The sequence below is a fragment of the Orcinus orca genome, chromosome 13 (assembly GCF_937001465.1).
Source record: "Orcinus orca chromosome 13, mOrcOrc1.1, whole genome shotgun sequence".
Taxonomy (NCBI): Eukaryota; Metazoa; Chordata; class Mammalia; order Artiodactyla; family Delphinidae; genus Orcinus; species Orcinus orca.
In genome coordinates this window covers 5,803,688-5,828,644 of record NC_064571.1, presented here as the reverse complement: position 1 = coordinate 5,828,644, position 24,957 = coordinate 5,803,688, and the positions used below count along the sequence as shown (strand labels likewise).

The 24,957-nt window shown below is 46.5% G+C and overlaps 1 protein-coding gene across 8 annotated transcripts in view; it reads right to left on the bottom strand.

The window, feature by feature from the left end:
* Positions 1-24,957, bottom strand: part of TBC1D8 (TBC1 domain family member 8) — a 121,157-nt gene that overhangs the window by 95,220 nt on the left and 980 nt on the right. The gene's annotated exons all lie outside the window — the stretch shown is intronic.

Below are 24,957 nucleotides of genomic sequence, written 5' to 3'. Positions count from 1 at the left end.
CTTGCCAGTTTCTGCTACTTCAAAACAACCAAAGTCCTTTGGCAAAACATGTCTGATCTCTCAATTCTGTGAGAAACTGTCTTGGGTCAAGTATTTTAATGGCCTGATGCATGTGGTACCTACAGGTTGTGAAAGGAGACTTTTTTTTTTTTTTTGGCCACACCTCTAGGCATGTGGGCGGGATCTTAGTTCCCTGACCACGGATCGAACCCACATCCCCTTCAGTGGAAGCACAGAGTCCTAACCACTGGAACGCCAGGGAGGAGACTTCCCATTTGAGATGGAATAATTTATCATTTTTGATGTCACATGGTTAATAAGCCCAACAGGTATCACCTGTATCCCCCAAATCACACAAAGTTTATAAAGAACAGCTTTTCCAAAAATCTTCCCTAAAAAAATAAGACCCAGTCTCAATTTGTCCTCCTAACACAGTCTGTTTTTTGGTTTTGATTTTCTTGGTTAAGAAATGAACACATTTTTGCTGTAGAAATTTGGGGAAATACATAAAAGCACAACGGAGAAAATTAAACTTATCTCACATCTTGCCACCTGACAATAGCCCTTGGTATATGTCCTCATGGAGTCGTTTCTAACTAGGCACGGATTTAGACGATCAAGTTCCCACACTGGGGATATCGCGGCTTGGAAGTTAAAAAAAACAACGACTGAACCTGAAACGCAAAGAAGTCTCCTTTCATGCTGGGAGACGGTTGCAGAAAGGCAGGTCAACTTGCTCAACAAGACTTCTAGGTGCTGCACAAACCAGTTTTACCAGCCAAATCTAATCGTAAGTACAGCCTGCCAGCACCTGGAGCTGCTACAACCACGAGATGACCTGCACCTCACAAACCTCACTTTTGCTTAATGGCCCTGTACATAATTAAAGGCAGGAAAGGGAGCTTAGCTGCAGGCAAGGAGCACAGAGAAATAAATAAGATAAAGCAACAGTGCCTCCTTTGCAAAATGGAAATCAAGAGGAGGGTCCAAAAGGTCAGTGGAGCAAGACAGTTCCATCGGCTCAAGTTCAAAGTAAAAGACAGTACCCGGTGGATTCCAGCGCCTCACGTTGTAAACACAGCCCCCAACTCCCACCCGACCCCCACTCCCACCTGGCTGCCCCAGGGGAGCCTGTAAAACAGCAAACAAGTCTTTAAAAGGGATGAGTCCGCCTGTTTCATCAGGCTTACCGATACAGCAGCTCGTGCACAATTTTTAAAACACACTTTTATTGACCGCCTACTACATGCCAGTGTTGTCCATGTTTGTAAACTGCAGCCCGTGAGGCCACAGCAGGTTCCATTCAGCTGGGAAGTGAAGGGTGCAGGCGTGTGGACCAAGAGAGGTCAAGCTTAGCACATCGGTGTTTGCAACAACTGTCTTCCACAACCCCTTATGACCTTCGCAATCAAGCCCATACTTACTTCTGACTTTCATTTTGACACCTGTGTCCTTGACCATAACAGAGTCTTTTCAGGCATCAAATTATAGCTGATTCGCTACAACTAAGTGTTGGATGGTTACAACCCCCAGGAGCCCTCTTACTCTAAGTGCATGTTTAAGGGGATATAAGGGGGCGGGGCAGACACCCTGCGTCAGCTCCCAACACCTGGTGCACCTGGCTCCTCTCGCGCCCTTAAGAAACATCTGCTGAATGAGTCCTTTGAATAAAATCAAATCAGAGAACACGGTTCTTTAAGCTCACTTGGGGGACACTGTCTCCATATGCCACAAGTAGCTGGAGTTTTGTTCCCTGTGGATTCTGATCTTGAAATCTGATTACTCAAAGCCGGCCATCTGTCACCCCCTTTCAGTGACTCGCAGGCTCTGTTACAGAACTCCACTAATCTTATCTTGGGCTAAAGCAGAAGATAAGCGTTTGGGCAACTAAATTTATCGCAGGGATTAAGTAGGTTTTCTCGTTTTCTGTTTTTTGTTTTGCCTGCCCTCAATGTGTACTCAGAAATGCCAAGCCTTCCATTCTCTAGGGTCCTACAGATTCAGATTAATGAACCATTAATTCAGGAAAGCAGAACACAGGAGGAGAGAGCAGGGGGGCAAGGAGAATATACTCCTTCCCCAAGGAAATAAAGAAATGGATTTACCCCCATCACCCATGGTCGGCCTTCCCCTAGGGTGACACTGTTGCAGACCTGGTCTGTAACCAGCGTCTTCAGGTCCTAAGAAAGCCGTGGACCAGGCTCAGCCATGTGTGGGTCGTAAGTCGTTCTGTGGCAGAAACAGGAGGAAAGGGAGAGAGGGTTAAGACAGTGGCTTGGTCCCCGCTCTAAGGCCATCATACATCATGGGAACAGGGGTTCCCTCACCTGTCTTTAGAAAATCTTTCTTTCTGGACCCAAGATGCACATCTGCCCACAGGCATGGGCAGAGACCCTGTGGGAAAAGCAAACTTGGAGCCAGTAATCAGAAAAAAATCAAACTAAAATTTAGTAAGTCAGAATGGGGGAGACTTAGCAGGAGCAACTGACGTCCTCAGACTCAGGGACGTCTCTTTATTCCAAGGAGTTTTCCACTGGGAATTCTGATCTTGAAATCTGCCTGTTCAAAGTCTGCCATTGCCAAAGTCACCGCAGCCTTCAAGGCTCTGGGTCCCGACAACAAGTCAGTGCAGGGCACTTGCTGGCAAAATGCTCTGACATTTACCCTGCAGATGCACGCCCAGCAGTAACCATGGAGGCAGGCCATCTCACGGCCGGGGGCCCTTCCGTTCTGAGCACTTTTATGCTGCAGAGGCCACTACCCAGCAGAAACCGGGTCAAGTCCATGTCACATAAGGCTGATGACATACGAGGACCCCAAGAGACAAGCAACTTTCAGCAGGGTGTGGGTTAGCCAAGCTCTAAAAAGCTCTCTTTATACATTCAAGACAAGTTTAAGTTGTTAAAGTAATGAGAATGGAAATGGAAATAAAAATAAACACAATCCGGGCTTGCCTGGTGGCGCAGTGGTTAAGAATCCGCCTGCCAATCCAGGGGTTCAAGCCCTGGTCCGGGAAGATCCCACATGCCGCGGAGCTACTAAGCCCGTGCGCCACAACTACTGAGCCCGCGCTCTAGAGGCCGTGAGCCACAACTACTGAGCCCATGTGCCACAACTACCGAAGCCTGCACACCTAGAGCCCGTGCTCCGCAACAAGAGAAGCCACCGCAATGAGAAGTCCACGCACTGCAACAAAGAGTAGCCCCTGCTCTCTGCAACAAGAGAAAGCCCACGCACAGCAGTGAAGACCCAAAACAGCCACAAATAAATAAATAAATAAATAATTTTTTTCAAAAAGAACTTTTAGGGCTTCCCTGGTGGCGCAGTAGTTGAGAGTACGCCTGCCAACACAGGGGACACGGATTTGTGCCCCGGTCCAGGAAGATCCCACGTGCCGCGGAGCAGCTGGGCCCGTGAGCCATGGCCGCTGAGCCTGCACGTCCAGAGCCTGTGCTCCTCAATGGGAGAGGCCACGACAGTGAGAGGCCCGCGTACCGCAAAAAAAAAAGAAAGAACTTTTAAAAAAATCTAAAAAATAAAAATAAACACAATCTTGCCACCCACTCAATCCTACCACCTCAACAAATCAAACGAACGTCTTGTTTCCACGTTTTCTTCTATTAAATGGGTGGTACCTATTTCATTCAGAAAGGCAAGGAGGGCAGGAAAGTGGTATCTTAGTACTTAGAGCTTAGTACTTAGAGCTTAGTACTTAGTACTTAGAGCTGCGTAATGTCTCCAATGCCCTGAGAAGGCCCAGAAGACGTATGGACTCCATTCCACTGGATACCCCAAAGAACCAACAGTCAGTCTAAATCAGGGAAGTCGTATGTTGTTCCAGACTCACAAAGTCATGGGTTCAAATCCTGACTCTGTCCTATGTTAGCTGTGTGCCTTAGTGTCCTGTCCAGTAAGGTCTGCATGGATGTTGAAACATGTACAGAGCACCTGGACCACACATCTGTTTTGTGTATCCCCCCAAAAAAGATGCTGAAGTACTTTAGGGTGTGACCTTATTAAAATAGGGTCATTGCAGGTGTAATTATTAGTTAAAATGAGGTTATACTGGTATAGGGTAGGTGCCCCTAATCTACTCTGACTGGTGACCCTGTGAGAAGATGGCCACGTGAAGACAGACACAGAGGGAGAAGGCCTTATGACGATGAAGGCTGTGAAGGGAGCGACGCAGCTGCAAGGGAGCCCAAAGATTTCCAGCCACCACCAGAAGTGAGGGAGAGGCAAGAAAGGATTCCCTTAGAAGGGTCAGGGAGCCTGGCCCGCTAACCTCTTGATCTTGGACTTCTAGACCCCAGAACTGTTGTTCTTCTAAGCAACTCGGTTTGCGGGTCTTTGTTACAACAGCTCTAGGAAACGAATACACTGCCCAACTAGGGAGACTTCCTGGCAGTCCCTGCACATCCGCCCAGAAAGTAGGACGGCTTCAAACGTGCAACAACAGGGCCTCCGCAAGCTCCCACAACAGACCGACCATCGCACCCAACGATCTTTCTGGACCCAAAACGGACTTCATAACTAATCTTTACTGACTAGTTGTTAACGTTATTTATTTCACCCATTGCCCTGACTTGTCAATAATCTAAATCCAGCAAAAGGCAAACTCAGGGAGGAGGTGCCCATGCACTCAAAGCCTTTAGCAGAGGCTGCCCTGGTGGCGCAGTGGTTAAGAATCCACCTGCCAATGCAGGGGATACGGGTTCGAGCCCTGGTCCGGGAAGATCCCACATGCCATGGAGCAACTAAGGCCATGCACCACAACTACTGAGCCCGCGTGCCACAACTACTGAAGCCCACATGCCTACAGCCCGTGCTCCGCAACAAGAGAAGCCACCACGATGAGAAGCCCGCGCACCGCGACGAAGAGTGGCCCCCGCTCACCGCAACTAGAGAAAGCCCACCCGTAGCAACGAAGACCCAACGCAGCCATAGGCTGGGTCCTTCCCTCTAACTGGATGACGGTGAGCAAGTTGTTGTTTTAACAGGTTGGCACAATCTAACCCTAAGTGTCAGGGAAAGCCGAGATGCAGGCAGTGGCACAGAACTCCTCTCCAGTCCCAAGATCCTCGTCCAAAACACGAGGGTCTCACCCATTCACAGACAAGCCTGAGCTAGGGCTCAGAAATGTTCTTCAATGCCGACGCTGACATGACGCCACTGTGTCGGGGTTCCCAGGCAGCCTGGGGGGTGAGGCGGCATGTCAGGGGCCCGCACAGGAGGTAGGTGCCAATGCAGGACTCAGGCGAGAGGCTGCAAATCATGACACAAACCCACAAAATGCATGGGTGGCACATCTTCCAATGCTGTCATTCCGTTAAGTGAAAACCAAGATACAAACCTGCATATACACTATGAACTCGATAATATCAACGAAATTCACAGATAAAGCTGGAAAATCAATACAAAAAGGTTAACTGTGGGATTAAGAGCTGTTTCTTCTTTTTCCTCTCTTTTTCCAATTTTCTACCATTAGCATTGATTTATAAGATCATGGGAGAAAGCATCATTACAAAAGAAATGTTTCTAGTGTTTTGTTTTCTAACTTACAGAACTAAATCATGACGGGAAATGGTCTTTTTAATACTACTCTACTGACTGTTTTATGACATTTTCCTTCCAAGGAGAGCCAGCTCTTGTGATAGTGTATTACATAATCGCTCGTGGAACGAAGATGAGCTTCCAGACCACTCAAGATTCTAATTGTTCAAGGCTTTAAAACCAGTATTTAAATGAAATAGTACCCCCAAATTTCGAAGATGGGTCCACCTGTGTTTTCAGCCAGTGTGTTGTCACACCAGCCTGTCACAAGCCCTTCCCAGCGGGTCTGAACACTGGTCAGTGTGTAATGTGTTTTGTTACAGCCAGGAATGTATACATACTTATATGGTGGCATTTGTCAGACAAGCCATCAGGCCGAGCAGGTCATGCAGCAATGCGACCTGGGTAGTTATGGCTACAAATAAAAGGGTAGGGGGACTTCCCTGGAGGTCCAGTGGTTAGGATTCCACGCTTCCATTGCAGGGGACGTGGGTTCGGATCCCCGGTTGGGGAACTAAGATCCCACATGCCACACGGTGCAGCTAAAAAAGGAAAAAAAGGTTGAGGGGCACAGGAGAATGTCAAGGCAGCACCTGTGTCCACCAAAACACATGAGGTCAAGGCCTTAAGAAGCCATAAAACAAGAACAGGGGAGTCAAGGACTGACACAAGGTACAAAGGGCACGCGAGCCAACAGTGTGTGACCCTAAAACAGGGATCCGGCTGTCCCCGGGTCTGATGTGGTCAGCTACATTCCAGCCGTGTCCAAAGTCTGCATGACCCCAAAGATGCTGGGGAGCCGGTGCTCTGGACGGGGTTCTCTCAAGCATGCAAAAGCCTGGTAAGTTACGTCCCTCGGTCTCAATCTGTCCTGTAACAATCTGTGACAGCTCTGTGGTACTGAGCTGCTTTTCATGCTGTGATTCTAACCCCTGTTCCTAAGAGAGAACACACTGCTCTTCCCGTGCGGTATTATTATACTGTCCCCGCTGCCACTCTACCTTATAAAGGAGAGGAGGGTTCACTGGCTTAACAGACAGCTCGTTGTTTAGGTTCGGCCAGGTGCTCGCGGAGTTAGCCCTGAAGTGTTAAGCCCTCCACAAGCCAGAGAAAACCTTCCCCTCCACAGCCAAGGCCCCCTCTCCTTCTAGAACCTGACAAACGTACCTTCCGAAGCTGCCAGAAACAGCAGGAGAGAAGCAGGGGAGGATTCTCTGCAAAGCAATCTCCAAGAAGAGCAGTACGATTCAGACCTTCTTCCTTTCTTTACCCACATTTTTAAAAGTATTTTCATCGTTACCTAAATACAGCTTTTAAGTGCTGTGTGTCTAAGGAAAGTTCATTTGCTATTTCAAGGCTCTATGAGAAATGCTTTCAAATTTCCTAAAAACAATTTCTAGAGAGTCCTAGAAGGGTTGTTTGCAGGCTAACCGAGGTAAAAAACTACCATATTTCTATTCCCCAAATCCAAAACTACATTAAAAAACAACTCTTCAAATTTAAGGAAAAACTTCATGTTAATTTGATATATATTAGGTTGGCGCAAGTGAGTGAATAGATTTGGCCAGGGTTTTAAGTGATCGGTGGACAGGAGGTGAGCTAGGGTTATTCCCCAAGAGAACTCACCAAGGGCAAGACTGAATTTGAGGCCCAGCCTCAATGTAACTTTTTTCCCCCAACCTTCTTGAGGACATGGTCCCTTTTTTGGTACACAGCCTAGACCTACCAGCTGCCAGGAGTACTCGCAGATTATTACTGAGGAAGCCTGGTGGCAGGAGGGGCGGGGGGGGGGGGCGGATCCAGGGTGTCACGAAGGGCTGAGTGGGCAAGAGTCCTCTTCCAAGCCCTTGGAGACATGCTACAGCTTCCCCACAGCAGCAGGACAGGACACATACTCCCCCAAATGGGCTTGTGAGCAGACTCAGAGCCCTTGTCTCGAGTGTCTTAGAACTAAGCCCCTCAATCTGCAAACCGTCTCATGGACAAACAATACGAGATCACCAAGGAACAGGTTCATGACATGCGTGTGCGAATTCATTTCCTCTGAGCAAATGATATTTTTATGCCTATTTAAAAGACAAGCACGCTCCCATGACAGATGCATTCATTATCCAACAATCCAGAAGCCTTCCGACCACTCCTCTGGCCAGCATCTCTCCCTGTCAACAAGTGCAGTTGGCAACCCAGCGCCTCCGGAGCCCCCCCACACCGGGCGCCCGGGGCCAGAGTTCAGATTCTGAAAACACAGCCCCGCATTCCTGAACCTGCTATTCACAGCCGCTCCCTGCCAGGAGTAGTCAAGACAGCCGTTCAAGAGACACTGTAGAAAACACTCCATTTCCCGTGTCCTTTGCATCCAGACCTGAACACTACCGTTCTGACAGATTTATTAAACACTTGCGAAGTCAGGAACTTGAGGAAATATACACACATTCAAAAAAGAACAGAAACAAAGCTTCCTTCCAGAAGTTTTATTTCCAATACATCCTGGTAGATGCTAATCTATTCCAGTTTCATTTATTTTAAAAATCCTTATTTCTGTTGCAAAGGAAGTCCTGGGTCAGCCCATGCCTTTACTTCCAGAGATCAACCGCCCAAACCACAAGCCCTCAAGATTAGAAATAAGTCTAGATAAACAGCCAGGTCCTACTGTATAGCACAGGGAACTATATTCACTATCTTGTAATAAACTATAATGGAAAAGAATCTGAAAAAGAATATAACTGAATCACTTTACTGTATACCTGAAATATTGCAAATCAACTATACTTCAATTTTAAAAATGAGGAAAAAAAGATTAGAAATAAGTCATGTTAGGCAATGTTTCCTGTCTTTACCCTAATAATAGTGTGAAATGGCTTGCAGAGATAAGCTATGGAAGCTTTCATGATGGACAGCCCAGAGGTTTAAGGGTATCTAAACCCATTGTTTAAAAACTGTCCCCTTTCCCTAATACCAGCATCAGGGACGAGAACCAGTACTAGAGTAGTAAATTCAGAGACATCCCCGAACTATGAATTCATAGCTCTTCCTTCACCCATCAGACATTTTAATTACTGGCCTTAATTAGATTACATAAATCACTACATTAATTACAGGTAACCGACTGGAACTCCATCCTCTTCCCCTTAAGACCCTATCAGGTCATAATGCCTTGAAGGTAAGAATTCTCTAACACAGCATCTCCGCTGGGCACATACGGACTTTCCATAAATACTTCTCAAGTGTTGCTGACTAATCAGCTTCATAAAAAGAAAAGACAAGGTGCCAGGGCTCTGCTACCAATAGCTGGGCAGATCAGATGGCCACACCCACTTCAGTTTGCAACCTGAGGATGTCAAGCGGCCTGGACAAATCTTTATGTACACATTCAATGAGGTAAAGTCGCTGAAAAGTGCAATACAGTACACAAAAATACTGCAGTATTATTACTGAGCTAATAAGCAATTTTTTTTTTTTTTTAAATAGGAAGATGGGAAGAAAAAGGCATTACCAGCTGCAGTTCTTTCTTGGAGAAAATGAAGACTGATAACCGTTAAGTATACAGACAGACGAGGGCAACTGCAGACAATGGCCAAGTCTTGAAGTGGGCAGAGCGAGAGAGCTCCCCTGTCCAATTCCTCGAAGACAGCTTCACTCTCCTTCTGAGCAAGGGAAAATTATATCCACAACCCCTTCTACCTTCTCCCCATCCCTTTTCTTTCTCTCCTCTCCCTGCTGGGAAGGACTCCCCCATTCCCTTGCTACATGTAGCCAGCCCCAGGGACATGGGCCCAGGGGTTAACTCTTCACAGGTATTTGGAATTCTGGGCTAGGGCCAGAAACCTGGCACCCAAGCTGCTAACAGGAAATTCTGGATCCCCCCACCCCCACCCCTGCTGGCCCCAAAGCAGCAGAGCTTGAAATGCCAGAAATTCTCAGCTTACTTCACACCGCCCACCCCCCCCAGGGGATATGTCCACCAACTACAGAGAACGGACTTGATTTTGTAGAAAAGAAAAAACTCTGCAGTCAGGAGAAGACTAGGCAGGGTGTGGGGGGCAAGGGGTGAAATAGGTGAAGGGGGTCAAAGGTTCACACTTCCTGTTATAGAATAAATAAGTCCTGGGGATGTGACTACAGTTAATAAGTCCTGGTGACTACAGTTAATAAGACTGTATTGCATGTTTGAAAGCTGCAAAGAGAGTAGATCTTAGAAGTTCTCATCACAGGCTTCCCTGGTGGCGCGGTGGTTGAGAGTCCGCCTGCCGATGCAGGGGACACGGGTTCGTGTCCCGGTCCGGGAAGATCCCACATGCTGCAGAGAGGCTGGGCCCGTGAGCCATGGCCGCTGAGCCTGTGCGTCCAGAGCCTGTGCTCCGCAACGGGAGAGGCCACAACAGTGAGAGGCCTGCATACCGCAAAAAAAAAAAATATATATATATATATATACACGCAAATATAAAAATATATAAAAACTGAATCACTTTGCTGTACACCCGAAACTCACATAATGCTGTAAATCAACTATACTTCAAAAAAAAAAGTTGACGACCACCACACCCCCCCACATACAGCTTCCAGTTATTCCACGATAACAAGCAGGGGAGGACAGACTAATACTGACTAAGCCCAGTGGCTGTCAAGCACTGTCCTAGTACTTCAGATGCATTTTTCCCCAATTACTATTATAATTACAACAAGCTGTGTTAGGTAGGTAGCATTAGCCCATTTTACAGAAGACTAAACTAAGGCCCAGGGTCATACAAGGAATAAGAACAAGACTTCTTTCCTTTCCTACCTCCTCATAGTCCTATTCTTTTTGCCAACAATGATGAAGGAAGTGAGATATAGATGTAATTGAGGACATATTAGAACAAACCATCAAAACCAAATTAACTTTAACTATTTAACTATTTAACTGTTGCTCTCTATGGCTTAGTTATAAAACACAAAAGTACATGAAATCCAAAACAAACAATCAAACAATAAACGTGAAGATGTCCCGAAGTCAAATTCTAATTCTTCTTCCTCAAGGCACTGCCATGTTCCTCTAAACTAGCTTCAGTTCTCTTCAGTTCTCCCCTCAACCTTAACGGGAAGAGAAGCGAGGGTCTCTAAAACCAGGCTGAGGGTGCTCAGGAAGCTGGGGACCCCAGGAAACTGAGTATAGTCCAGCCATACGGTCAAGTCCACAGAGGCCCAGAGAGACAGAGAATCAGATGCAAAAATCGTGTCTCCTCCAAAAATTAAAAATGGAATTACCATATGACCCAGCAATTCCACTTCTGGGTATACACCCAGAACTAAAAGCAGGGACTTGAACAAATATTTGCACACCTATGTTCCCAGCAGAATTATTCACGACAGGCAAAAGGCAGAAGCAGCTTAGTGTCCTTTGATGAACAGGTAAGCCAGACGTGGTCTGTACACCCAATGGAATATTATTCGGCCTTCAAAGGGAAGGAAACTGACACAGGCTGCAATGTGGATGAACCCTGAGGACATTATGCTCAGTGAAATTAGCCAGTCACGAAAAGACAAATACTGCACGGTTTCACTTACATGAGGGAACTAGAAAAGTCAGATTCGTACAGACAGAAAGCAGAATGCTGGTGCCAGGGGCTGGGGGAGGGGGAATGGGAGTCAGTGTTAATGGGGACAGAGTTTCAGTCTGGGAAGAAGAAAATTCCAGAGCCACACAGTGGTGACCGTTGCACAACAATGTGAATGTCCTTAAGGCCACTTAACTGTACACTTAAGAATCACTGAAATGCAAAGCTTTATGTTATGCATATTCTACCACAATTTTTTTTTTTAATTCTGTTACTTAAACCATTTTTAAAGGAACAAAGCAAAACAAGGGTCTTGAGAGACACCAGCCCAGCCCAAGAGGAGGGGAGCAGGTCTGGAGGAGCTGAGCTGGGGGAAGGTGGGAACTGAGTCTCAGGGGCCACCTAATCTTTCTAGAAAGGGCTAAACTCAGTCAAGTGACAACAGAGCCAGAGCATCTCTGCCTCGGATCAGACAGCTCCTGATCTGTAGTAAAGGAATGCGGGCCGGTGGTCTCCGAAATCCCATCCCACCATCGCCCCCCTGTGACCCTCCGGGTCCGACCAGCAGGTGTCCCAGCAGAGAGATAAGGTCGTCCTCGTGATGGGAAGACTTGAACCCACAGCTGCGGAGGTTATTCTTATTTTATTATTATTATATTTTTAGCATTCTTTTTTTTTTTTTTTTTTTGGCTGCATTGGGTCTTCGTTGCTGCGCACGGGTTTCTCTAGTGGCGGCGAGCGGGGGCTACTCTTTGTTGTGGTGTGCAGGCTTCTCATTGCGGTGGCTTCTCTTATTGCAGAGCACGGGCTCTAGGCGCGCAGGTTGCAGCAGTTGTGGCTCAAGGGCTCTACAGCGCAGGCTCAGTAGTTGTGGTGCACGGGCTTAGTTGCTCCGCGGCACGTGGGATCTTCCCGGACCAGGGCTCGAATCCGTGTCCCCAGCATTGGCAGGAGGATTCTTAACCACTGCGCCACCAGGGAAGCCCGGAGGTTATTTTTAAATAGGAAAATGAGTCCATTTCATCCCAGTCACCTACGGAAGGTTGCGGAGCTGATTCACAAAAGGGAGAGGGACCGGGGCACCCGGAAGCACCCGGGGAAGCCAACTGTGTCAACACTTCACAGAGCGCAGGAGGGCTGGGCCCCCAGACACACCCGCACCCGAGGCCCAGGGCGGAACCCCGGGCCAGCTGTGCTCTCAGTAGGTCCTCCACCTGCCGGTCCCCAGTGATGAGAAGGAGGCAGAAAGACTTCAAGGCGGCAGGAGCTACTTCAAGTCTTTTGGCCCCAACACGGAGCTTATAAATAATGTGCCCAAAGCAGGCAGGAACCTCAGAGATTTGGTTCAAAGGCCCTAACTGCCTGGACTAAATATTTCCGTTTTTAAGGGCAAAGGCCACAGAAGCCAACCTCTCACGGTGTGGTAGAAACATCACAAAACGTCTTCATGAAGTAAGTTTAAAATGACGCCCAGGCTGACATATTCAAAGGGATTTGCGTGCACACTTGAGAATTCCAGTCCTAGGTTAATTACTAGAATAAGAAAGTAATTACGAGAGCAGAGTTGTTCTAGGTTGATTGCTAGAGTAGTCACGAGAGCAGAGTCGTTCTAGGTTAATTGCTAGACTAAGTAATCACTAGAGTAGAGCTGCTCCAGATTAATTACAAGAGTAGAGTACATTCCATGAGGGCAGGACTTTGTCATGTTCACCCGCCTGGAAGAGAGCTAGGCGCCCAGAAGCCCAGTAAATACCTATTCAATGAACTTGTTTTCCAAGAGCTTCACGCTCTTAAAATTCAACTGTTTGCTGACCACAACCAAGGCCTGACCTAACACTGAAACACGCACACACGATATTAAAAAGTCCTGTGTCAGAGTCACTTCAAGCTTCGGGTGGTGCGGAATCCCGACCACCTGTCCTGCTGCACCCGGCAACCGGGACCCCAAGAAACCTCAACTCTAGAAGCCAGTGTACAAAAATGGTTGTTTCAATGAGAAAAGCAGAGGGTGGTTAGTTCGCACCACAACAAAGTTATTTTTCCTGCAGAAATTTCCTAAATAAAGGTTTTTTTAAGTTCTACTTTATATTTTGTTATTGCAGGCTCAAAATACCTCCATCAGTGGACGAGTACTTCCGGGCTGACACTTAAACGTATTTGCTTATTTTACTTTTTATTTGGAAATAACTGCAAGCTTAAGGAATTAAAATAGCACCAAGAACACCCATATACCCTTTGCCTAGAAACAGATTCACCAACTGTTAACAGCTCACCCCATCTGCTCTAACACCCTCTCTGTTTCTCATGAGATATGATATGCGATGACCAATATGAGGTGATATGGTGCGCTATGCTGTATGACATAATGTGACGTGCTATGGTATGATGTGATGTGATGTGATACGATATTGAATACGGATATTCTCTTAACACAATAGCCTAGTTGCCAATGTCACTCAATTTAACACATGCTATGCTTTTATCTACTCTTTGTATTCCGGTTGTGTTATGTTACCCAATAACAAACACCCATTAGAGCATTTTCCCCTCCAGCCCAGGACCCTCTCTAGGGCTGGGTATCACATTTAGTTATCATGTACTGCTCAGTTTCCTTTAATCCACAGCCCTCCTTTGTCTTTTAGGGTTGATGTTTTAAAGACAGAAGTCCCCATCTTCCTTTTTTTGTTTTTGACAGTTTTGATCCAAGAAGTTGTTTTTAGCTTGTAATAAAAATATTCTGACATCTGAAATACTACAATCTGATTCAAATTTATAGATTTTTCTATACATCTTTAATAATTTACTCTGTTCTTAAAATGGAGATCTCTCTGAGGCTTAAGAAATGGGCAAACTGTCTAATTTATACAAGTCTGATTCTAAATAAAACTTTTCAGGAATGCATATCACAATATTATACATGTAGCATATTAGAGCACGTCTTCCCAAAGCTTCTGCGATTAGGATCTCTTTTTGTGTGAGCACATCAGCCATTTAAGTCTCTCTCTGAGGTTCTCCCTCCCTCTCCTTCTCTCTCCCCCTCCTGTTTTCCCGTCTTCCCATCTTCCCGTCTTCCCTCCCCTCCCCCCCCCGCCCCCCCCCCCCTCCCCGCCACAGACTTTCTAATGATCTTTCTGCTATAAAGGGATGCTCACCTATGGAGCCTATGGCCTTGAGTCTTAGTAGGATTTCAGGCACCATCAATACAATCAAATCTCTGGCTTTGCCTACAGTGTGGGTTTCTGTAGATTTTAATTCAGAAACGTAAATACGTTTACCATTATATGACTCTAACCTAACTTTTGGCTATTAATATACAGTGCTCAAATCCAGCCTTCCAGGTCATGCAGAAAGTTAAAAACCAAAAAAGGAAAGCAGCTCTTACAGTGGGACACACATCCCATCAAAGAAAACCTTGCAGTTCCAAAAGAGGCTTTCCAACCTCTCTCCTCCTCAAATCTCAATGTTTTATTTGGATAAATGAAGACAAGCAAGAGACTGAAAGACAAAACAACACTCGCTTAATGCAGACCTTTTCACAGCAAAGCCACCTGAGCATCAGACTTCAGAACTGTAGCCCTCGGACACGCCACCATCAACCTCACCTAACAGCAACTCCCAGGTTAATACACTACGCTGTAGCGCCATCTCTTATCAGCCTCACCTGGCCACGGAGCTGGCTCAGGAACTTGACTTCAACCAGCAAGTGGTGGTACAGCAGACACGCATCTCACTCTAATTTATCAAATTCAACCGCAAAAAAACAAAACAGTGAGAGGCAAAACGTGGACCAAAACGCAGAGGGGACAATAAATTCACCTGGACAGCCCACAACTCCAGGAACACATGCGCTGGTGTGAGCCCCAGGGGGGCTGGAATCTCCCAGCTCCACTGAGGCCTCCACCTCGCAGAAACTCCTGGTACCAGGAGCAAATTACCAAGACAGGTGACGCTGCTGGTTTCAGGGTAAGTTTAACCGCAAGCAATTTCTGTCCTTCATGTTGATTTCGGAACCTAATCCCCACGTTGAGAGACAGCTCTATTATATGGGGATGAAAAACACAGGCACACGTATGTACACACACACACACACACACACACACTGTTTTGTTACACTGGGTTTACCCAAATCTAGTCTCTCCAGCCAAATCCTTGCTGTGACTGAATCCTTGACAGATGCAAGATCATGAGCTATCTATTCTGAAAGTAATCTTAAGGCCTTGCTTGCATTTTACATTTATTTTTAATTATAACAGCAAAACAGCAACATAACAGAAACTCAGAACCCACCTTGGCTCTCTGCTCCTGTAGCAGATGAAACATCTAATCTCTAAGGGGCACTAACCTTTTCTGCCTTTTTTTTTTTAAACGAAGAGTTTCTGTCATGTAAATACTGCTTCTCAAGTGAGAAACTCCAGAGGTTCCTTCCACACCTTGCATCACTAGGCCCATCCCATTTTTAAAATGTTACCAAATTTCCTCATGAAAACATTCCTACACCCCATCACTGGGCCACAATTTAGAACCCTGTTAGATGGACTCAATCATTCAGGGCAGCCAAACTTCCTGGGGAGCCTTTGTAGTTCACTGAAATAATCTGCATTTTCCATCTAGCAATAAATTCTATTTTTTGAATCCTGATAACATGATTTACAACAAAAGACTATTTAGCTTTATGAATCTGAGAAATAAAGTCTGGTCAAAACACTTAGTGAAGCCAGATCAGATTCCCACCAGCACTTACCCCAGACAAGAGGGTACAAGGGGCGTGGCACCAAATGCCAAACAAGTAACGTTACTCAATTTTGTAAGTTGCCACGGTCTCCTCAAAGGGTTTCTTTTGCCAGGTGAAGCAATCACTGTCCAGGGCTAAGCCAGCATCCTTGGGTTCCATCGAAATTAGTTAAATTCTCTTGGTCGTCAGTTACAGATCCTTTGAGGCATTTTTGTTGTTGTTCAGTCCTGAGTACATAACCTCATTTCCAAAACAAAATTCCTTGGGAAATGCTCCTGAGGTCTCCCTCCCCTGGATGCCTTACCTACTTCCTTGACCTCTTCAAATTCTACCCACTGCCCATCTCGAGGCCCAGCTGCCCTTCCGCAAGCCCACAATACCTACAGATCCATCATTCAGCAGACACTCTGATGACAAATAATAAATTTGTAACAGTGACAACAACAAAAACCAACCAAACTCCACCTTGACCAAGCTGTACCCACACGCGGTCCCTACTTCCTCACCACCCACCAGCAGCCTCCAGCCCACCCCTACGCCACGCCAACCGGCACCCAAACTGCTCTCGCTGAGGCTGCCAACGTCTTACAAGCCTGTTCCACATGACGTTGCAGAGATGATCCCTCTTCCCTCCCTCCTTCTTAAATACACTCTTCTCTTGCCTTCTAGAAAAATCCACTCTGCTGATTTGCTCCCCTCCCCAGCCACTCCTCACCCCCCTCTGTGGTTTCCTCCTCTGTCCAGGCCTTACTGGACAGCTCACAGCCCGTCAAAGCTAACTTATCCAAAGCAGGCTCTCAGAGGCCACAGGGCTTTTGCACATGCTGTTTCTTCCACGCAGAAGGCTTTCTCTCACTCTGCAGCAGGCTAGCACCATCCTATACACCCTGCAGGTCTCAGCTGAGATCACAGGTCCTCAGAGAAATGCTCCCTGACACCTCAAGCTAAATTAGCTTCCGTGTTATTCCCTCTCACACCCCCTATACTTACCACCATTGATAATTCTGTATTTCATGGTTTAATACTGCCCCCCACCAACCACAAGCACCTTGCCCCCTCCAGACCATACGCTTCATGAGAACAAAGGGCCTGGCATTGTTGGATGCAATATTCTTTGGGCTTTTTCTTCTTCTTTACATACAAATAATTAAGTGGATTTTGCCAACGTGTCTATAAAATATAACAGTTGGAAATATAAACACTTCCACAAAGCAAAAACTGCTGTTGTTGTTATATTATCACTGTTTTGCAGGTTAAGGAACTGAGACCCCAGAAGGAATGGGATCCAGTTATAGTACCCTACCTATAGGAAAGGGACAAAAATTATAAATGTATTATAATGTATGATTTCTTCTCTGGAGGAAAACAATCACCCAGAATATATTTTAATTTCAAATAAAAGTACCTGTGGTTAGAGTAGATGCATTTCTGAAAATAGGTGAAACTGACATACCCCACATATTTGAGACACTTTGAAGGCTAAATATAGTTTACTGAGAGGACAAATATGTGAAGCAGGGCAGTTCAGGAATCACGGCCATGAGGCACTAATACGACTGCTTCAATGCCTCTCCTGACCCCGTTACCCACGGGATTCCCGTTACCCAGAAAAAATGCCAAGCTCTCCCAAAGTTTGCATTCTGTATTTTATCCAGTTTACATGTGCATGGAAAGGAGCATCTAACTGGACAAGGCCCATGAGAAACCCAGCAGCCCCTTCCTGCTCCCACTTCCCGGCTCCCCGAGGGCAACCACTCCCAGCTCTTTACTAGTTTTTTTCCCCATTTACCTGCACTTCTCCGGGAACATGCTGGTACGACTACTTCTTCAATTTTCCATACGGGCATCGGCTGGCAACTTCCAGAAGCGGAGGATGTATCCCCCCGTTCACTCAGCAACCCCACCTGCCACTCACTCCTCAATTAGGCAACAGCCTGGGTTAGACCCGGAGTCGATATTTACATTATTGTAACGATGTAAACATTAGTGCAAGCTGAGCTTTGTAGTAAAAGGATGAAACCTTTCCTAACCTACACAGCTTTTTATGTTCCCTGGAGCTGACAACTGTCCTGGAATTCCTGGCTCATTCAGCTTTCTATGTGTCAAGAATTCATCCACAAGCTCTCCCCTGGTGAGCGCATGTTCCTCCAACACGTGCGAGTGCAGGCGTATCCCTGCTCTATCAGTTCCTCTTCTCCTAGGAGTTGTCCTGGAGCCTCCGCCCTGCTCCTATCTGGACTGAGGACCAGACTCTCATTTAAGGCTCTCCCTTCACCATCATCACAGAGATTCCCTTCTACAGATTTCTTCTTAAACAAGTAACAAAAAGCACAAACTATTAGAGGACAAGAATGGTACACCTGGCTGCATGAAAATTAAGAATTTGGTCCTTTAAAAGACCCACAACAGGGCTTCCCTGGTGGCGCAGTGGCTGAGAGTCCGCCTGCCGATGCAGGGGACACGGGTTCGTGCCCCGGTCTGGGAAGATCCCACGTGCCGCGGAGCGGCTGGGCCCGTGAGCCATGGCCACTGAGCCTGCGCGCCTGGAGCCTGTGCTCCGCAACAGGGGAGGCCACAACAGTGAGAGGCCCGCGTACCGCAAAAAAAAAAAAAAAAAGAAAAAGACCCACAACAAAAATACAAAGCCCAAGCATGGAGTGAGATTTTTCAATACATATAATTGACAAAGAATACAGAACACAGACACATGTGCATGCACACATACAAAGACACACACACACAGCTCCTAAGGTAAGAAAAAGACACAAACCTTTCTCAAAAGGCAAAACAAATACTTAATAAACACATAAAAAGATTCTTATCCCTATGAGGGAAACACCATCTCGGTGGTTCTCAATTACTATTTTAATACCTACTAGATTGGCCAAAAGTAACATCTCTGAACATGTTCACAGCAGCACTATTTGTAATAGCAAAACAACAGCAACTAGACACCCAAATATCAACTGACAGGAGAATGAACGAATAAATCAATCAACAATGGTATATTCATTCAATGGGTCACTACCCAGCAATGAAAAGAAATAAACATGGTTACATGCATCAGCATGGTTCAATGTTAGAGAAACATAATTATACATATAAAACTGGAACTATAATGGGGGAGGGGGGGAGAAAAATAAGCTTCGGAAAAAATACATGAAGTGTGACCCCCCTTGTAAAGAGTTTAAGAAAAAAACAAAACTAAACAATGTGTTGATTAGGGATACATATAAATGTGTCAAAACTATAAATAAAAGCAAGGGAGTATTAACACATAACTCAGGATATTAATGCCCACAAGATTTCATAATTTAAAACTTCAGGCAAACTATCATCCCATTATATTTGAATATCCATTCTCTACTAGTAAGTATTTATTCAGAATAAAACCAATCACACAGTACCTTTTCCTAAGGAGACCTTACTGGGGGCTGTTTATTTTGTTGTTGATTTCTCTTTCCCTTTTTTTAAAGTTAAAAAAAAAAAGGAAGCAGAAAAATAATAAAATCTAATGGTTACAACACACCCACCAAATGTTCAAGAATATTAATGACTCAGATTCGTAGAGCTGTGTAAGTTGGCTGGTGATGTGCTGGGAAAATCATTCTGGGTCTGTACGGGATCATTTCCATAAAGGTTACCAACAGGGAGTTCTAACAGCTGGGCTGGCGCAGCTGACAAACAACCACTAATCCTTACAAGCACATAGGGCGGGTGTGTGAAATGGCAATAACAACCCTCTGTATTATTTATTCCTGTTTTCTTCGTAACTTCCATTTTCAGGATCATGCGAAACACTTCTCCACCGCAAAGGCTCACAGCTATCAATTCTACGTGGGCATTCGTGTATTCACTAAATACATATCAACAGCGCTCCAGCCACAGTGACAGCAAGGATTCCAGCGCAGGCGGCACAGTGGTGAGGGACGCAGACCTGGGACCTCCCTTCTGGAGCTCAAGGTCTGGTTTGCTCGAAACAGATAAAGCCACAAAGAGCCACATCACAACCAACAGTGGTCAGTGTTATAAAGGAAAAGTAGAGGGTGGGACAAGAGGATGGGGGCAGCGGGGTCCATGTCCAAGCAGTGAAGCTTAGGCTGAGACGGGAAGGGGAGGTGTGAGCACCCCAGGCAGAGGGGACAGCCCGTGAAGGCCCAGGAGAGGAAAGTGACCGACACTGGAGGGTCTTTGCTCGAGAGCAGAAGGCAGAGGAGAAAGAGCCTTAGAGGTGGTGCAGGGGTAGCTCACGCGAGACCCCAGGAACCGTGAAAATATGTTCAGGGCTGCTTTTGAATGCAATTGACTAAAGCTTTACAAAATAAGGGGGACAAAAACCTGTGCTGGAAATACGATCAGATTTACTACTTTCATTTTAAATAAATCCCTCCTTGATCCAATGCTGCCAGAATATGGCTCAAGTAGATGAATTCTTTAAACGTTCCAAGCCTCCCAATCATTTCCAGCTCTTCCTAAAGAGCCCCAATTAGGCTGAAACAGCCTTCACTACCCACACATTTGTACCTCGTATTATTTCCTGGAGTGACACAGCCCAGGCCTTGTTTGATTATCTAATTACAAATGCATGGCCCTTATTATGTTCTCATTAAATGCATCTGTTGGGAACCCCAAGGCTTTTGTTAATGGCTTATCAGCCCTTAGAGATAACACCAGTAACTTTACTTATATAAACCTTCTGATTTATGCTCCTGGAATCAAAGTACTTCTGCTGTTTGTGATTTCTTCCTTGTTGTGCTTCTGGAAAACAAGACCGAAGTATGGAAGACTCTAGAGCCAATATGTGGGGAGTCTGCACAATGCAACGGCCGCCCTGTTGAGCCAAAGGGGTTTTGCTGGTGGCGGGGACGAAATCCACCACCAACCTCAGCTACCTGAGCAGGACTCAGCTGACCTCAGGCGGACTACATGAAAGGCCACACTGGTGCTGGGCTTCACCATTCCAGCATGGCACAGAGTCATTCTGAGCAAGCTCTGGGAGCCCCACGGGAATCCCTAGATGAAACTCCCCCAGTCACGGGGACACTGTTCCAAAGGCAGGAGACGATTCACCCTGGGTACAGCCGGCCACTCACACTCAGTTCCCTTTATTTACTAGGATTTAATGTGGTCAAAGACCCCCTGTATCCAAGTCCTGCTGGCACAAATTGCTATTTAAATATTTAATCTTCTAATTACACTTAGTAAATCCTGCGCTGATAAACGTCGCTTACATCCTTCACTACAATGCAAACTATTTTACGACACTTGTGTTCTAAGAAGCGCTCTTGTTCTTCGGTTTTTTTAAATGTTACTTTGCTTTGCTTTTTTTCAAACCTACCAGGTGACGAGCACCTACCAGGTGACAAGCCCTTCAGTATGTTGTTTATTTTCATTCTAACCCTTATTATAATCAGAAGCCTTGTGCATTGCTGATGGGAAAGTAAGATTGGGTAGCCATGGTGGAAAACAGCTTCTAACACTCTAAAGTTTTTGTCCGTGCCTTAAGGCAGAGTTATAACGAAGGCTCAAAGAAGCCAAATAAACTGGCCCAGATCTGTACCCAACAAACTTATCTTGACTCCAAAGCCCATATTTTCCACTCCCACTCCATACTTCCTCCCTTGACCCTGTTAGGAAATCGGTTACCCCATAACTGCTACAAATGCGGTGACAGGAACAGGGGCCAAAGAGAAACACTCTGAAAAGTAGAAAACATCAATATGTGATTCAAATTATAACTTTTAAACTGCCAGCCTCTTTGGGGAAAGAACTGCAAGATTATACAGGAATGTGCATAATAAAACACTGAAAAATAAATAAAATCCTTCAGAGGGGCACATCTGGGTGGTGATATTCGGTCTTTATTTTTGTTGTTGTTGTTAATTTATTTTTAGCTGCATTGGGTCTTCGTTGCTGTGCACGGGCTTTCTCTAGTTGTGGCGAGCGGGGGCTTCTCACTGCAGTGGCTTCTCTTGTTGCGGAGCACGGGCTCTAGGCGCACGGACTTCAGTATTTGTGGTGCACGCGGCTCGCGGGCTCTAGAGCGCAGGCTCAGTAGTTGTGGCGCACAGGCTTAGTTGCTCTGCGCAGGTGAGATCTTCCTGGACCAGGGCCCGAACCTGTGTCCCCTGCATTGGCAGGCGGATTCTTAACCACTGCACCACAAGGGAAGCCCATCGGTCTTTAAAGTTTCATTCATGCTGCTCATTTTAAGTGCATCAGAGACCCGCGGGGGGGTGGGGGTGGGCAGTGATGCTGGGTGTCCTTTGCCCACCACCTCCCAAAGGCTAACTGCTCCCACTCTGTTCTCCCAGAGCTGCACTTTCATAAGAAATATTCCCGCAGGCTGGAGACCGTATCCAAGGGAACACTGTATAACTTCACTTCCTCCCTTCCAGGGCAGCAAAAATCACTCTGTCAGGGGAGTTGTGGAAACATCTTACAATACTGTGTTCAGCCACACCATGTTCACACTGGAAGCGAAGGTCACTGCCTTCCACCACCACCTGCCCCCTCCCCAGCGCAGGATCTCCTTCTCGAAGCTGGTCCCTGGGGCTGGTAACTGAAGCCACCTGAGAGGCTGGTGCCCCGCTCCTTCGCCCTCAAAGGAGAAGCTACAAAAATAGACAGGAGGTTTCAATTCCCACCCACTCTCTCCAGCTTTTGGGTGGGTCAGCCTGCAGGTACACAGGAAGCCGAGGAGAGAGAGGGCATGTTTCCTGGCCCATGGAATAAGCTCAGTCTGAAAGCTGGGCCTCCACACCCACCCAACTTCTGAGAAAAAAAAGTGGGCTCCATCATTCATGCATGGACTCAACCATCTATTCATCCTACAAATGTTAACTGAGCATATACACAGGGCTAGGCACCATCACAGGTAAAATACCTGCCCTCATAGACCAGACAATTTAGTAAGGGAAACAATGACCAAAATAAATATTTTGTATATCAGAAAGGGCTGTGGAGAAAATAAACCTGGAGATGTGTATAGGGAGTGTGTGTGTGTGTGTGTGTAAGCAGGAGGACGAATTACAATCCTCCAATGAAACAAAGCCTTCTATTTCTGAGGGTGGGCAAGTTTTCAACATGTCAGATTACTTTAAACACCTATGGAGACCTCACATTTTTAAGCCCCCACTACCTAATCTCAAACTCAGCATCGCAATACAAGAAGAGACACTTCCTTTTACTGCTCCTTTACATTTTATCTCCAGCCCTCTTAATCATCCTCTACTTGCTTCTCTCCAAAGAAAAGCCTAAAACCAGTCAGAATGCACGCCCATTGATTTCAGAGATAAACTCAGTTTAAGCTTTAATCTTTGAAATAAATTGCTAAATATCTAACAAATTAGAATTCTATGTTTTCTGACAACCGCCACCAACATGGAGCTGGCCTCTGTGTCACGTGTTTTGATTTTACAACATTCGTAAGAGCCCCAGTAAGACCAGCCATCGGAGGATGTGGTAACAGGGTTGCCTAACTGGTACAGCCATTGGCTCCCTGGCTAAATGTCCAAAGGTGGAGTGTTCAGCTGCTGTAGGGGATGCCACCCTTTCACAATCACCAAGAGGTTCTGAGTCTCCAAGAAATAAAGCAAAGTGCCAGGGGTCTTTTTGTGGGGAATTTTCCTCCCTTTTTTGGCCAATCTTACTGCCTTCAAGAATAAGAAAATTGGGGGCTTCCCTGGTGGTGCAGTGGTTAAGAATCCGCCTGCCAATGCAGGGGACACAGGTTCAAGCCCTGGTCCGGGAAGATCCCACATGCCGTGGAGCAATTAAGCCCGTGCGCCACAACTACTGAGACTGCGCTCTAGAGCCCGCGAGCCACAACTACTGAGCCCATGTGCCTAGAGCCCGTGCTCCGCAACAAGAGAAGCCACTGCAAGGAGAAGCCCCCGCTCACCGCAACTAGAGAAAGCCTGGGCACAGCAACGAAGACCCAACACAGCCAAAAAATAAATTAAAAAAATAAAGAAAGAATAAGAAAATTGTGCATACTCACAGCAAACCCAAACCAAAGTAAAGCCCAAAGGCACAGGCGCTACAGCCCTGCTTGATTTTGGAATGCAGCAGGAGTGAGAGCATCATTTTGAGTTCATCTCAGACAGACTGGACCTCAAAGCAGGCTCTCCAGCAGGGAAGGCATCCTGAACCTCCATCAGGCACGGGATCTGAGGCTTTGCCCTCCAGGTCTGGACCCACCTCCCCTGCTGGATGGTGAATAACCTGAAGTCCTTCCCAAAGTAGCCACAGGAGGAGCATCCCACAGTCAGTGTGCACCGAACTAAGTCAATGAACGTTTGCTGGACCGACGTTCCTATGTTTGCTGTGTCACAAATCTTCAAGCCCTGTCCTCACTCTCTACTAAAGGAGACCATTTATAGCCCAGGTGCTGTGTTTAACGCACCAATGATTAAGATAACAGCCTTCAAAGGACTGGGGAGATGAACCCCTCCTCTGGGCTCTTCGCCTCTGATGAGCCCCACAGGGCGCCAACCAGCCTCCGTTTCCCGAGAGCCCAGGCACTAAGTCACTGTGCTGCCCAGGGGCCCAGGAGGCCCACCCAACCTCCTACACTAACTCCTCCACTCAGAGCTTCACAGAGCTCGCAGAGCAGGCCCACCTGCTGCCCACCACGACCACAGGTCACCCCACTGCCCCTTCCATCCAGAAATCCCACCAACTCCGGCTGACTCCTTGAGGCTCAGTGAAGTCTACCCTCCCTACCGAATCCAACTGCCTGCTTTCCGGCCTCCCCGGCCTAAAGTGTGGGAAGGGTAATGCCCTGGTTCTGCCCTTTCAGGACGTATGAATCGCATTTCCCCGTAGCCTTTACTCCAGGAGGGCCTCCCCCAGAATAAACAGGCAGCAGTCACCAACAATGGGCCCAGGGATCCAAGCTCGTCCCCTTGACTGCCCTCTCCCCCGCCCTGGTCTCCTCCTTGGCATAAGGAGGGACAAAATGGGAAGATCTAAAGTCCCTCTTATTTCAGATTCCAAAATCTGAAATTCCATATAGCTTCCCTAGATACAACTGGAAAAGCCTCATATTGTTCCTCTGTTGACCTTTTAAACAGGTGTCCCAACTAATGCAAGTTATCCAAAGGCCTGATTTTCAAGGAGTTTTGGACCGTAACT